The sequence below is a fragment of the Symphodus melops genome, assembly GCF_947650265.1.
Source record: "Symphodus melops genome assembly, chromosome: 16".
Taxonomy (NCBI): Eukaryota; Metazoa; Chordata; class Actinopteri; order Labriformes; family Labridae; genus Symphodus; species Symphodus melops.
The window spans coordinates 5,529,165-5,540,900 of record NC_136706.1 but is presented as its reverse complement, the minus strand read 5'-3'; positions in this window follow the sequence as shown (position 1 = coordinate 5,540,900).

Below are 11,736 nucleotides of genomic sequence, written 5' to 3'. Positions count from 1 at the left end.
TCTTAACACAAAGTGACAGCATCACGAAGAGCTGGGTGTTATTCAGACGCCACAGGTGGCAAAGAGACTGGCGTGGGGGGGGGGAGTGTCCACTGTGTCATTATCAATTACAGAGCAGAGTATCTATAAGAGAATCAGCTGATAGGTTCACTTACTGATGGACAAGAATAAGTTCATCAACTGAGGGAGTTAGCTATTCAAAAGTTCAATAAACTGTAATAAAAATAGATGGGGGGGGGAATATTTTTTTAAACCTTTCAAGTAAAAGTACGAATGTAACAATGTTCAAATAATTATTATAATAAAACACACTGTACTGAAAATGATCCACAAAAAAAGTAGAAAACATCAGAGTTAAATACCTGAATCGAAAGTACATTTCAACAGTGCTTAAAAATCTTATAAAATAAATGCACTTAGGAAATGCATGTTCTTGAACTTTTTCTAAATTATAATTAGAGAGAGATGATTTGCAAGATAAAAAGAAAATTACCACCTTTAGAAACTTCATTAAATTAAATCAAGTAATGATATCTGTTTTGTTAGTCTAAACGCTGTTCTGTGCTTCATTTATCCTCTTTACATTGAATTCATGGTGAGCTTTAATTTCACACATACTATTGTTGTGCAGTATTTAAGTCTGGATGACAGTTTAGACTGAAAAATCCCTGTTACCGATTGAACATTTCACTGAATCCACGACCTGCATCAACAAACTGGATGGTTTTCTTCTGTAATCATATAACAAACTCCAACATTACCAAATGAACAGGCCTTAATGGCGAATGCAGGGGAAGAGTTCAGCTACAGTTAGTGTGTCAGGTGCCCCTCACTCTCTAATACACTCACCCTGGACCCCCAATTATCCCCCCCCCCCCCCCAAAAAAAAAAAAAAAAAAAAAACTGATCCAAAACTGTTTATGCATTCACTTCATAAACTCTGAAGCACATTAGTGTCTGCATTGCAAATGGGAGGTGCAGGTAATGAAGCTTATGCAGTGTGAAAAGGCCAATTACTCCTGTGTGTGGTGGCTGGGACTGGAGTGTGCTTAGGCTCCCTCCAGGCTAGAGACAGAACCTAGTAAACACCTCATCAGCTTATGACACACACACACACACACACACACACACACACACACACACACACACACACACACACACACACACACACACACACAGACAACCACATACACACACAGCTGAAGATCTTCAGAAATGACGATTGTGAGAGGCGCAAAAATACACAACAAAAACGAATGGATATGAGTCTACGAGCTTACATATAAAGGCGCATGTACAGGTGTGCATGTAAACATTTATTAACACTTAAGTCTAAGAGGTTTAATTGAGTATACATGCATCATAAAGTAATAAAAACTTTTTATACAACTGCCCATGAAGAATCTAACTGGTGTGCCGTTAGATAGGAGAGTTTATAAAAAGGAGGAGGAGCACTAAACATTGTTCCTATATGTGCCTTTAATACTTTAAGTACTTCCTGTGGATAGTATTGCGAGTATATGACTTCTTTTATCACGCTTTCTGGAGTAAAGCGGATCTTCTTCCACAAAATAGTCCAAATGTATAGTTATGAAAATCTAAGTTATAACATAAGAAGAAATTGAGTGGGCAGGAATGGGGAAAGACAGGTGAGGAGAAAAACAGGAGCGATGTGCAGCAGGAGGCCACTTGTGTCACCCGTTACAGAGGGTCATGGTGGGGGAGGTGAAAATTAAAGCACGCAGGCGGCGTCTTGCACCTCGACCCAGTCTGAACCCCCTCCGTTGCCCTCAGTGGTGTTAGTGGCCTTTGTATGTATGTCTTTGAGTGTGTGTGTGCAGGATGGGTTCGGGGAGGAGGGGAGTGACGGGAGAGGGATATCTCAGGGGTGCGGACATGCTCAGGTGAGTCACAGGTGCAGCCGCTGTCACACATGCTGCATATTTCAGGAGTGTCATCACGGGGCGGAGGGGCACCTGAGCGTGGGGCGCGCCATTTGCCTCCCTGCTCGTCAGACAAATGATTCTGATGTCTCATTGTGTCGAGCAAGGCGTGTGGACGACTGGAATTATGCAGAGAAGTGAGACCTGTTAGTTGTGTTCAGAGAGAGATGTGCAACAGTCATTTGTTATTATGAAGCTTTTAAAGAAGAAGGCTGAACTTTTTTCAACAGACATGTTTACAAAACAAAAAAATTATGCTAATAGGTTTATTTTGTGTATTTAATTAGCTCATGAGTTTCTAGAAGAAAAAAGTAATGGTGACTGAAGTGTTTTTATATAGTATGTTTCAGCATAATAAAGATTTGTGATGACATGCATGTATGTTGTAAGAAAGTAGATTGTTGTGCATAAAAAGGCTAAGCTACTGACATGTTACTGTAGCAGGCCTGAGCTACATGCTAGCGTTCTCATGCTAATATGCTCACGATGACATTGCTTAAGTGTTGTTATTTAGTAGGTCCAATGTTTAACAGCTTTATGAGCTAGTTATATTTTATTAAAAGAACATAATTTGGGACAATGTAGTTAAATCAAAGCACAACCAAGGCTGAAGAGAATGAAATCATTTTGAAGTTATGAACGACACTTGCAAGCTAGCCCTCAAAGTCTAGAGTTTTTCTGTTTGTTGCATAATCACGTATATGTACGTTATTCTTCACGGTCATTTCTTGCTGTAGTGGCCAACGAGTTCTGTGCGCTTGCTTTTAGACCCCCCCCCCCCCACCCAACAGGCAATAACAGGCTTTTATTATGTAATCACGCCTCCAAATGTTTGTATGTATCAAAATGTATGAGGATTGATGAGATTCGAGCCAAAGACGCTAAACTGAAACATTTCAGGCCCCTACAAATGTAAGTTGTCTGTCTGTGAGGTAAATCACATGAGAAACTAAAATCTCACACATTCATGTTGTAAAATTATCACTGAGAATGTTTCCCTTAGCCCTCCAGCAGTGTGTGTGTGTGTGTGTGTGTGTGTTTCATTCACATCCTATGTTGACCTATGTGACTCAGCTCTGGTTTTCGTGGTCACATAATCGGGATGCCCCAACTCATAAACCATAATCATCTCCTTTTCCATTTCTCTACATTAAAGGCCACTCTTTTTTTCTACCATGTAATAATAGGGAACTTCCAATTCATGTCTGACAACGGCTTGTAACTTTGTACAAATCACATGCCCATCAAAAAGCCTCACCACTGCTGTGTATTTCACTTGCTGCAAAAATAAAAATGATTTAGTTTATGAATATCAACAAATTTGGCTTGTTAAGTCTTTGAGTTTGAACAAAGCAAGTGAGAAGAGTGAGTGAGGAAGAGGATGAGCAGGAAAAGGGGGAGATCGAAACAGACAGGATGAAGGTCAGTATGCTGCAGACAGAGAGGAGTGACGGGACACAAATCTCTGAGAAAGAGTCCAAATAAAGCAGCGACGGGGGAGGGAGGAGGGAGTCTTCCCGGCCTCACCCGAGGACAGGAGGGTGGGGAGAGCTTGGACTTCACTGCATACACACACGCGCGCACACAAACACGCGCACACATGCATGCACATACACATAGACGGGTTTCCATGCAAACAAGTTGGCCGTGCCGGGCGGTTAGGTGGGAGGATGTAAGGCAGAGGGCTACACCCTTGTGCAGAGCTTTGTTGTGTGACACACAGACAGCCCACCCTAACATTCCCACCCCTATATTTGGCCTTGAATACAATTGCAGGTTTGAGAGTGACAAATCGGACCGGGGCAAGCGGGCAGACTCAGCTGAAGATGAGGGCAAAATAACATGAGTAGGAAAGGATGTTGCATCAGGAGAGCTGCTAATTTGCAACAATATTACAGATAAGATTTTTCCAAAACACTCAAAGAAAACACTTTCCCGAGTGATTTTTAAAAAAGAATAATTTATTCATAGATGGGTCACAGTAAAGGAGCCTTAATCCTAATGTCATTTTTTTCTTAAAAAGTCCCTCAGTAAACCATAGTTTAACATGTGCAAAATCTTCCAGTTGCATCAATGAAAGAAATAAACTAGAGTACTGTGCTTTTGAGCAGCTCAATTCACTTCCAAACAAATCTCCTGGACGGCTCAAACAGGGTTTAAGTTTGATAGATCTGGACGATTGCACAAATTGTCTTCATACCTGTATGTGTGAGCAATAGGAGGTGGGGGTAAGAAAAGGAAAAACGTGTATTGTTATTGTCTTTGCAATATTTTTAATTACAAAATTGGTCAGTTGGTTGATGTTGGCTCCAAAACTGGCCATGCTTTGCATCTGACTTCAAAAATCATTTTCAATCTTTTTCTTTTATGTTTTAATCAAGTAATTAAGTAAGATGTTTCTAATGTTCATGTTTGTTCACGCCTGCTGTGTTGTTTATTTATTTTCCCATGTGTGACACGTTTTATCCTTGTGTGAACACATGTGTGAGCAGTGCACGCTTGTACTATGTGAATTCTAGGCCTATTTGTGTAAATGTGTGTGTATGTGTGTCTGTGTGTAGGGTAATTATACAGTAGTGGACTGGTGGTGGGACAGTAAATCAACTGTAGAATGACTTGGATTGGTCCGTTTCGCCGACAGAACTCCTTACCCTAACCGGTCATCAGAGAGGGATGTACTCTTAGAATAAATACTGTGCGTGTGTGTGTGTGTGTGTATGTTTGGGCTTATGTGCGTAACTGTCTGTGTTTGGGAGCAGGCATTTATGTGTGTCTGTATACATCCATGGACTGGCTTTAATATGTGTTTTCCTACACATTTAGGCACATGATCTGTTGGTATAAAGTGGTGTGACTGTGAGCCCGTCATGCTGTGTGTGTGTTTCTGTGTGGATATATGTGCACGTGCAGCATGGGTGTGTCCGTGCATAAGTGTAGTTGCACACGCATAAATGTCGGTTGTGTGTGAGCAGAGCTCCTCATCCAAACAGGTCATGAAAAAGGGACTCTTGACTGCTGCCTTGCCACCGCAGCGGCCACTCGGCCTGCAGCCACACAGGGAACTGTGAATTAAAAACACTCTCCACAAACCCTGAGTGAAGGAAATATTTCAGTGCGTCACTCACAATCTAAAAGCATTTCTCAAATTTTATGAGACGGCCCTGCCTACACGAGTGCAACCAGTAACTGTATATCTTTAATGTTTTTGTAATCTTGAAGGATCGGTTCACCAAAATTATAAAAATAACAACACATTTCTTTTCTTATCTCATGTATGTTATTCTGGAGATTTTTATTGTTAGACCAGGATACTGATACTGTCCAGTGATGGGAGAATTTCTAAGGTCCTTAAGCACAGTTTGAAGCCATGTATATATGTATGAAACAGAATGTATCTATCTATCTATCTATCTATCTATCTATCTATCTATCTATCTATCTATCTATCTATCTATCTATCTATCTATCTATCTATCTATCTATCTATCTATCTATCTATCTATCTATCTATCTATCTATCTATCTATCTGTTTTTTTTATCCCCTTTGTACTTGTGAAACACTTTGAGACCTTGGAAAGAAAAGTGCTTTCTAATTTTAAAATATCAAATATCAACATCTATACTGATCCCAGTTCAAGGCCAGAGCAAACTATAACCTTAGATAACAGGATGTAAACAAAGAGCTCTTTTCAGCAAACAGAAAAAGGTTAAATAAGCTTCACAAAAGTACAATACATGGCAGAGGTGTTGTGTTAAATCCCATCAGGTTGTACAGGTGAACTGGTACTTGTGTGTCTTACATTGACGCAGGAAAGGTAGTATAAATAACTCACTAACTAAAGATAGGTTTTCTATGCGAGCGAATACCATAGCAACTCTGAGCTTTAAGAGCTCACCTGAGCGAGTTCAACGTGCATTTGAACCTTCTCATGACAGCGCTTGATCCGGAACTTTCATTTGTGTTATTTTAAGAGCTCAGCCTAAAACAATTCAAGTGTTATAAAAACAGTTGATACCTGCACTTACAAAACTGAGATGAGGACAATAAGGTGCACTGTGGAACTGTTGGAAGGTTGCAGAAGTACATTGAATGAAACACAACTTCACTGACAGAAATTAATAGAAACAAAATCAATGATAGAGAATGTAGTTGGATACAACGCTGTTATTTGCTGTAATGCTAAAGATATATTTTCTTTATTGTATAGGCATATCTTTGTAATAGATCCACTTAACTAACAAAAATGACTAGTGTATCTTTGCAATACTATCTTTTAATCTAAAAATATATATTTAAATTAAAAGTGACACTTACAAATTTAGTTTCAGCACATACCACACTCAGGCTTTTTAAGGCTGGAAAGTTATGATATCTCAGCATCAGTGAAAACTGAATGCATTAAAATGATTTAAAGCCATGACACATAAACACACTCACACATACACAGTGAGAAGAAAGTGAGGAGTTTTAATTAAAAAAAGGTCCAGAGGAGCCCACAGTCTCTCAGCCTTGTGTGGGATGGAGTTTGACTGGGCATGAACGCAACATAACCAGACACACTTGTTTCATTTTCCCCTCCTAGACAAGACATAAACAAGCACACACACACACACACACACACACACACACACACACACACACACACACACACACACACACACACACACACACACACACACACACACACACACACAGATGTTATGTTGGGTAATTCTAACACCCTTCTCTGACCTGAAGGCACCTCATGCTATCACTGTGTGCACTGTACAGTTCAGACAAGGTCAGTCAGTAGGCTGAGATTTCTGTTTTAACACCCCTAGTTGGATTCCTCAACTTGCACACTTATCTGTCCTTGCATGCTCACACACAAGTGCACACACACACACACACACACACACACACACACACACACACACACACACACACACACACAACAATACACACCTATGCAATCAGGGAAGGAGTGAAACCATGTAGCCTCACCATGCAAAAAAAAAACATGCATGGGAGAGCAACTGTAAGACAAAAAGCAACTTTTTCCGCAAAATGCAAGACAGCATAATAAACCACGTTCATGACACACACAAAAAAGGGAGAGAGGACAATGAGAAACTACTTTTAAAGTCTTAACAGACATTAAAAAAAGATTTATCTACCTTGTGCTTTTTTAAGTTTAAAGAGAATTTAAAAAATATGATTACATGCTTTACAAGGAGTCCAAAATCACGTTTTTGTTGTATTGTATTGTAACATGGGGCTGGAAATGTTACCTCACATTGATTTTCCCTTTTCCTTCGTCTCCAAACGGCTGAAATTACTCCAGCAATTACTCACGTCCAGACAGTATAATGCAAACTCCATAGCCCATAAATGAGAAAGACTAGACTAGATTGAACTGCCAGCGCATTGACACGGGGGAGTGGGTATAATGAAAAATCCCCACAGAGTGACGCAAATGAACAGGAAACGTGTCATCGACATCTGTCGCAAATGTTCAGACACACAAGTTAGTTTAATAGATTTAAACAAACACATGACATTGTATTGGGTAGTGCCTGTTTTTGAAATGTCGTTACTTAAGAAAACAGATCTGGAAGGTTCTATGGTTAAGTATGAATGTGCTTTGCTCAATAGATCATTTAGCTGAACCCTGCAGAAGGATGTTGAATTTAGCTGACTTTATCCTTTTTTTGCGTCTGCTGAGTATAGGGCTGGGTGTTAGGACCATTCATATTTTTTTTAAAAGACAAATAAATGACTAAAATCAAAGTTGTGCGATTATTTTATCAATACAATTCCTAAATGTAACCTAAATGTCTCTATTGGGGTTGAAATGCCAGCTGTGGGACATATATGGGAGCTAATCATTAGTTTAAATGACAAATAAGTCTGTTGCTAACTAACAAGGGTGAAGATGTTTTAAAGTAAAGTCGACTAAACACACGCATCCCTTCCTGCTAGCTAGCAGCTACCTGCATGCTGTAGCTAACATAAGATGGACATACCAGAAGTAGCTTACTCTCAGATTAATACATTAAATTGCCTTATTAATGCAGTGTGGTTTGACAGGCTTCTTCTGTGTCCAACTCATTCTTGGCATTATCCTTCATATTTTGGAAGACAATATGTCTTGCTATTAGCATCCTCAATGCTGGAGTTAGCCATTTGTGAAACTGCAGCTGTCTTCCACTCTCTCACATCTCTTATCTAAAGCAAAAGAAGACCAGGTTTATTATTGGCTGGTTACAGCCTTTAACGCAACAATTTCAGGTTTGAACCTCAGCTTTGGCCTTTTGACGCAACTCTATACCAAACTATCTCCATATTTTAATTCTCTCTTTAGCTGTCGTATCAACGAAAAAGAGCATCAAAGGTAAATAGACAAAGCGTATATGTAATCTGTGCAATTTTTGTATGTGCTTTTGTTTGTTTCAATATACGTTTATGTCTGCAACACAATAAATAACATTCAGACTTGACTGGCATTTTTTGTTTAATAAAATATTTCAGATTTACTTTTTGCTTACATCCAACTTTTGTTGAAGGTCAGAAGAGCGTCCACCCTTCCCTCCTGTCCTCCCACCACCACCCATCACAGCACCCACCTGCACCTGATATCATTATCACCCCTGAAAGCCTGAGTCCTCCTCCCTCCACCCCTACCTGTCACTATCCCTCCTCCTCCCCCCTGCTGCGCGTCTTCTCTCTCACCTCTACCCTCTGGTACCTGACATATCTCTCACCTCTCCTTCTCTCCTCTCCCCCTTCTCTCCTTGCATGTGGCCCCTCATTCTCTCCACCTTTCTCTGCCCCTAGTGTCTCTCTCTCTGACCCCCCTCCCTCTCCGTCCCTCTACACTTTCTTACACTCTATACGTGTTGCTGATGAACTTCCTTCTGTGTTCCATCTGCCCTTTTCCCACCTCTCCCACTCCCTTCCAGCAGACCCACCTACTCAACGGGTGCTCAGTGCACACGCAGGCGGGTGCACACACAGCCCGGAGCTGTCAACACACAGCTCAGACAGTCCTGAGCTCTACCACTCTTCAACAGCAGGGGGAGCAGCATGCTGAGGAGGGGGTGAGAGGAGGGTTGACTCTCTGACCCATATGGAAGCTGGAGGACAAAGAAAAAAGTACATAAGTTATACAAATTTATTTTGAAAGAGTTATGAAAAGAATAACAATCTTTTAACTTAAATATTAATTTTTTTAAATTATTTGATAAATGAATTTTTAATACTTATGCTCTTTCATGGTCTCCTTATCTTCCCCACCAACTTGACAGTGACATCCATCCGTCCAATTCTGATTGACCAAAACAAACACACTCACATACATTAACACCTACGGGCAATTTTGCATCACTAAGTAACCTAACGAGCATGTCTTTGGACTGTGTGGGAAAGACAGTCCTTTGAGAACCCACACATGCACAGGGAGTACAGACAAACTCCACACAGAGAGACACTTATCAGATTGGTAATTCTAATCAGGAACCTTCCAGCAGTAAAACAACAGCGTTAGCCACTGCAGCAGCTTGCAGCCTAGACAATTGTATACCCAAATTACAAAGAGCTGCTGCAAACACTTGTGTTAATCAATTTTTTTTACATTACCTATAAAACCTATTCTATCAGCTAAAGCATTGACGGTCTAAAGTGATAATGCCCTTCCTTAGCTTAAGCTTTAAAATAATTATCCAGGCAGTTTAAAACAATCGATAAAAATGAATACATCATAATATGCAAATTTTTAACAAAAACTTTTATTGTTTAAAAATATGTCATTATTTAATTAGAAAAATTCCATTTAAAAAAAGATATCTCACACTTCAAAATGTGATGATTTTCTTGAGTATTACAGTAAATAAAGGGAATTGGATCGTTAATTCACACAAAACGAAATTATCTATTTTATGTTCGCTGTAATTTGTTGGCGCTTTTGTGACATTTGATTGACTTAATGTTAATTGGTAATAAAGAATTTAACTAGAATTTTAATCAGTTATGAAAATGATTGTGAATGAATGTGTACGTTGAAGTGTTGGATTTGTGTGATTGAGATCCATTGTAAAAGTTGACCCGAGCAACAAAGCCTGAGAATAACTGAAACTAATTCTTACACATGCACAAGCGTTGCAGAAAATGAACACATTCCCACCTATTTCCATGTTTTTCTAATCTGTTAAAAGAGCCCCTTTTGTTACAAAATAAGCGCTGTGATTTTTGGATCCTTAAAAGATTAACATGGTTAGAATTGTTTGGCCATTTTGCTTTTAAATGATGAGCTTGAGAACAGATTTGTGCTCGAAAATAAGACGATATCAGTGTTAAAGTTTTATTATGTGGACCAAAGAATTGAATCAATCCACCTCTGACAGTCTGAACAAAAATATAATCAGTTGCACAACAGCAGACTTTATTTCAGGGATACAGTTTTAAATAGATTGCATTAGATTGTTAAGTATTTCATGATTTTCTTTCCTGCCCCTGTGTATGTGGGATAAGTTATAATAGCACTGCTCCGTGCTATGATCTGTCTGCTGCCCCCACCTGCTGGTTAGAACGCTATCATGTTTTTGTTACTCAACAAATTGAACCCTGGCCAAGATGAGTGTGTTTATTTGTCTGAGCATTATAATGTGTGTTTGAGAAGCTGCGTGTGTGTTTTTGTGTTTCTTTACACAAAGACACGTTCAGTCACTTCCACCCACTTAGTTTCTCTCTATCTAGTTCCCAGTGATCTTTCTCCCACACCTTTCTCCTGTACTCGCTCCACCTTGCAATAAAACCGAACCGAATTATAGCGGACATCTGCAGCACCTAGTGAAGTTCACAAACTAATGAACACAAACAATCAGCCACAGACAGATTCCTGACCGATGTTGTTTATCTCACACCATTGCTCTTAAAGCCACAGGAAGGGGAGAGTCTGTGACCTTAAGAGCTGCGGGGCCTGCAGTGTCTAATTCCATGTTTATGGTTTTGCCTTTTATAACACACAGACGGAGCTGCCCTGGCCACAAGCACACGGAAATATCATCATGCACCCTCTCAAGTTCTAATTGGTGCCTTGGTACCATCCCTCTGGTGGGGACTCAGTTTTGTGCAGGCGACCTGAAGAGACGGGCCAATTTCAGCCTCTGCTTCTGTTTCGAGCCTTTCTCTGGCGGCTCAGAATTGACTGTACCGACCATGAAACAACATGAGAGGGGACATAAACTGCCGAGATCCCTCTGATGGGAAGACATCTGACAATTTTGGTACATGATTCATGATAATGTTTCAAAATCTTTAGTTGATTTAAAGAAATGATCATCGTACTCGTCAGTTTATGGACATTTACTTTTCCTGTGTTAGATCTGTAAACCTATAATTAAAAGTTTAACGGTGCATTTTTTTCAATCTTAAAATAGAAATATATTGTTTTAAATGACAGTGTCACATTGAAAATCTATATGTTGTTTGACTCTCCAAAATGATTTCTACTTTAACTGCCTACTTTTAATTTAATTTGCTGTGCTTCATAGCAGACATGATATAAGCTCAGGAATAACCTCATAAGGCAAAGATGAGTTCATCATTTATCCAAGCAATTTACTGATGAATGGAAGAATCTTATTAGAAGGAAATACTTCAAAATAAAGATGTATTCAGTCTTTTATTAAATATGATGTTTTAACAAATTTGGTCCAAAATACTTCTGTCTAATAGGTTAGCTATCATCCTCTGACTGGACAAAATACCCTTTAAAAACCTTTAAAAGTCTAATTCTAGAGTCTATTCTGTGT